The 5,000-nt window shown below is 39.0% G+C and overlaps 1 long non-coding RNA gene across 4 annotated transcripts in view; it reads right to left on the bottom strand.

Annotated features, from left to right (window-relative positions):
• LOC138012784 (uncharacterized) overlaps nucleotides 1–5,000 on the bottom strand; it is a 70,432-nt gene that overhangs the window by 40,117 nt on the left and 25,315 nt on the right. For 2 of the 4 annotated variants that reach the window (XR_011125075.1, XR_011125077.1), the window contains one exon: nucleotides 4,936–5,000. This exon is cut by the window's right edge and continues 86 nt beyond it. The exons of the other annotated variants lie outside the window; for them this stretch is intronic. This is a non-coding gene — a long non-coding RNA (uncharacterized lncRNA). Of the gene's footprint in view, nucleotides 1–4,935 lie in introns of those variants that run through there. 4 annotated transcript variants of the gene reach the window in all.

Here is a 5,000-nt window from a genome sequence, read left to right as displayed (position 1 = left end):
AATACGAAATAAGGTTGGTGCTCAAAGGTATTTGCACTGTTGCTTTCATGACTACATATGATATATTATGTTTGTCTTAATTTCAGATCCAAGATATCATGGTAGGTCGCGCTTTCTTAAGCACAGCACAGCATCAAATAGAGTCATGGATGGTGGCAACATCTACCGTCAGTGGCTGAAGAAAGAGTGCTTTGAAGGAAGAGGCTCCTTTATCCCCCGAGATGCTGAAGAAACAAAACAGCTTCAGAAATTCAAGGCTCGCATTAGGGAACTTACACTGAATGTGGCATTGGAAAGCTTTGTATTGCACAGTACAAGGCAGGGATGCATGTCAAGGCTCTAGACGAATGGACTCTCCATTGTGATCTATGCAACTGCAAATTCATTGTAGAGAGGTCATGAGAGTCAGGGTGGTTGAAAAGCATGTATTCAGTAAGCAGCACATAAAATGGCTTGCTGCAGGCAGAGGTTAGTTTTCTTTGTCTTTTTTCTAAATTCAGCATAAATTTATTTTTTCGGTAGTCATAACTCAAATGTAATCATAAGACTTTTTAATTGGTAAATGGTCAACTTGTGTTAAGCTAATGGACACTCTTTTGGGATTCTTTAGATATACAACTTACTCAGAACGAAGTGCAGCTTGCCTCTTGGTTTAAAGAAGCATATTTAAAACGCAAAAGAGAGCCTCAAGAAACAGGTCAAACTGAAACATGTCGCGCGCAAAAAAGATACATCTATACCGCTTACTCTTTACAAGAAAGTCAATATGCATGTAAAATGCAGGAACAATAGTTCAATGTTTTAACAGACCAGTGTCCAGAACCAATTATGGGCTTGCAAGATTTACACCAACAGCTTCTAGAATTTGGGAGAATATACCTTATAATATTAAAACTTTACCTTTTCCTTCATTTATTAAAGAGTATAAGCACTACCTCCTTGACAGCCAAATGTGATTATTGACAGCCCATATGATTATTACATTCCCTTCCTTCCTGATTTTTATTGCTATTATTATTATTATTATTATTATTTTGTGTGTGTTTGAACTTAATGTAAGACTCCTTAGATGCAACTCATCGATGTAAATTTGTCAATTTCTTAATTTATTACGATTAATTTAATTTTTGTTTGTACTATCTACTTTGCCAGTTCACTTCTATACATATATGTATTATATATATTTTTCCTTTCATTTAATTCCTGTGGTAGTGGCCATCTCGAAAGCATTTGCTACTAGGGTATGGCCACTACCCACTTTTCCACTTTTTCTCACTCAGGAAATCCAACCATGAGAAGACCTCCTCTTCATGTAACAAAAAGCAAAGAGTGTCTATTCAGGCAAGTTGTTTGGTTGATTCAAGATGCGAACAAGGACCTCAAAAGAGTTCTACTGATTCTAGACGACATGCTCACAAAAGGTATTATTAATACCCTTCACAATCAAATCACTGTTGTAATTAACTGTAAAGCATGAAAATAGTATAAAAATGAAGTGTTGTGTTGGGTCCTCTTGTATGTGGGTAAACGCTTCGCCCAGCTAGCATCGTAGATGGAGTAATCAATTAGGACTATTAATAATATTATGCTTAGTAACCCGAGAGCATTTCATATTTTCCATTAAATACCTCAAAACTATTTTCAACTCTAGTTCAGGAAAGGGATCAAGATATTTTTAAATAAAAGAATCATAACAGTTAATAGTAGCAATCGTATGAAGAGCTAGTAGATACTGTAGTGAATTGTGACAGATGTTCATTAATAAAGGCAATAAATTCAATGATTCAATATTGGATACTGAATGTTATATAGTTTACATGACTTATTTTATCGTTCTAAACAGAGCTACAAAATCCCTACCACTGGTACAATGTCCGCACAAGCGAATCAAATGCAAGGGCAGAAAGGTTTGGCAAAGAAATTCCCTGAAAGTAAATACAATGTCAAAAAGGGGGGCTGAAGAAGTTGAAAGTGACCGACCAAAAACATGAAGGACTAGTGTCTCCGGTTACCCACAAAAAGGGACGGATAGATAATGACCAAGCACAGAGTGAAAACATTCAGGAGAGTCAGATGCAAATTCAAAGCTCGTACCCGGTCGAAACGTTCGAACACGTTCTACTGTGACGAAAACCATCCAGGCAAAGAAATCATTCTTGGTTGTGCGAGTTATAAGGAAAACTTACTGAAGACGATTTTTTTCACAAAATTCAGCACCTTACGATAGAAGCTGGACGACATAGGCATAAAAAGAAGATCCTTAGGGGAAAACACCCCGAAATACTGTTTTGGGCTCTTAGGGGTTATCTAAGGTCTGGAGATGATTTTATAGACCACCTGTCAGGAGAAGGGTTCAAACTAGATAGAACAGAGGAAGACAATCTTGTTTTCAGTTTTCAAGGAAAGTTCCTTCTTATTCCTGGTAGGCATACATTGCAAAAATATTCCCCAGCATATTCAGTGATTGATGGGATCTCGAAGTCTCAAGTATGACTTTTAATTCAGTGCTTCGTCCACAACAGTCATGTCTATTGAAAAGCACACGCAAGTATTTTCCCTTGTTGCTTGCAGTATGACGGACTAAAACTTAAACCAGCTCTAGAATACTGTCGCCATCACCACTCAGGCATTGGTTTACAGGGCTGTCATTAAGGGCCGTAACCCGTAACACCTGTTACGCGTGAGTTCACTCGATGTTACGGGTGAAGATGTTGATTGATGGTACAAACATGCTTAGTACACTTAAAATTATTTTTAAACATTTACCTATTGAAATAAACATAATTGTTTCGTGGTGTCTTGCCTCCTTGGTTCTACTATTTATATTTTACTCTGGACATGAACTTTCAGTTTGCTTAATCGCCGTGAATATTTATTTAGATGCTACAAAACTTATTACGCAATGCGCAGCTCCTACCTTTTGAGAAATTCCGCTGACCAATGTAGAGTGTTGTCCAGGCTGATCGACCGAGTTTGGTCCCGTGCGTGGGTGGAGAAAGTTATGTTTTAATATGAATAAGAGAAAAAAACCCTCGTCAAAACAGCCTGGGATCGACAGATTTTTTTCTAAAGCCCAACGGAGCGATGGAAATGAGGAATCTCATAAAACAGCCGGTCGAGGTGGTCAACAAATACCAGCAATCACAGCTTCAAGTTCTTCAGCCGCACGTGGGCAGCCTGTAGAACCGAGTATTATGCTACAAAGAGTGGAAGAAAAATTTCCTGAGTCTGGAAATGGTAGAGCATTTCATACTTATTACCACGGTAACGGAAAGAGATGTTCAATGTCTGATCCAGCTTATTTGAGCTCCTCTAAAGGTAAGATAGCTCGGTAATGTAAAGGTGTTATTATAATTTTTATTTCCGGTTTCACTCCCGTCTTATGCATTTGAGTATAATAACGAATTATATATTATGACTGTTGTGCGAGAGTAATAGACTTAGCCCTCCCCCCATAGTCGTTGTTGTTATGTGACATTGATCGCGTGCGCTTTAGTTTCCAAATAAGGCAATGACATGTGAGTGAGAAATTGTACGGTGAATTGTGAGTTGAACAGCGAGCCAGTTTTTGCAAATTTACAGATTAAAAAGCTGAGTAAAACACAACGCAATCGAGTGAGTTTACAGTTTACCGATAGGGTGTTTGGTACAACTGTTAGCAAACATCAAACCATAATCAAAACAAAAAGCGAATGGAGAGTTAACCATGGAATTAACAGAAATACTGTGTCTTGGTATTCATAAACATCTAAACGGATCTACTGGTTCCAGCATCAATGATTGTTTAAACAAAATGAAAATCAGAACGTGTTTGATGGATCGACAGGCATCTGGTGGCTTGTGTATGTAAAAAACGTTGGAATGTTTTGTTTCCTGTGCCGTTGTCATGACACCGCAAGTCCAACAAATGGTGACAGTACTTGGAACTCCAAACCATGTGTTTGTAACATTATGCTAGCCATCAAACTTCACGCAAACAGGGCTGTGCATGAGGCGGCCATCAATAAAGAACACCTACAGAGAACATCGCCATTCCACAAGGAAGTGCAAGAAAGGGAAATGGTGAAGAATACAGTGCTGTTAAAGGTATTCACTACACTTTACTGGATAGCCAAGGAAGAGATCGCAAACATGAAAGCAACATCGTTAATGACATTGTTGGAGAGGCTTGGGTTACAGGAGATAAAACACTTTCAGCACAGATCACAAGGTTCTATCCGTGAAGTATTCCTCTTCCTGGGAAAAGCTATCAAAGATAAAGTCATTACGGCTGTTGCATCCTCAGAAGTATTTGGCTGCCTTGCAGATGAGGTTACAGACATATCAGTAATCCAACAATTTGTTGTCTTTGTGAAGTATGTCAACGCAAGTGGAATGCCCCAGACAGACTTTTTGCACACAGAGCAGATGACTGATGTTGCCACTGGACAAGAGTTGGCCAAGTGTCTCAAGAAAATAGTTGAGGATTGCCAGCTGGAACTGAAGAAGATGAAAAGTTGTGTTACAGATGGAGCAGGAGCAATGATTGGCAGGCACAATGGAATGGCAGCAATCATAAAGAGAGAAGTTCCAGATCTAATTAACATCCACTGTGTGTGCCACAGACTCGCACTTGCGTGGAGATGCTTCTAAAGAGCTGAATTATATCAAGAAAGTTGAAGGTCTTCTGCTACAAGTATGGAAGTTGTATGAGTATTCCCCCAAGAAAACAGCAAAGTTTGCTGCTGTGCAGTCAGGGCTACTCAATCTTCTGCCAAAAGATCAGCTTTGCCAAGCAAAGAAGCACATGAAGAAGTCAAAGAAAGCAGTTGCAAGTCGCTGGCTTTCCTTTGACGATTCTGTAAGGGCAACGGTTCAAGAGTTTATTGCACACCTGCAGACTTTTGAGTACTTTAAGGAGAGTGATGGTACTGCTTCAGGTCTACTGACACAAACCAGAAGTCCCAAATTTATTGGTACACTCTACATTCTTAAGGAAATCCTCACACACTTAGCAGTTC

This window comes from Montipora foliosa, chromosome 8, assembly GCF_036669935.1.
Source record: "Montipora foliosa isolate CH-2021 chromosome 8, ASM3666993v2, whole genome shotgun sequence".
Classification (NCBI taxonomy): domain Eukaryota; kingdom Metazoa; phylum Cnidaria; class Anthozoa; order Scleractinia; family Acroporidae; genus Montipora; species Montipora foliosa.
Note: the sequence above shows the minus strand (reverse complement) of the source record. Positions and strands in the feature narration are given on the sequence as shown.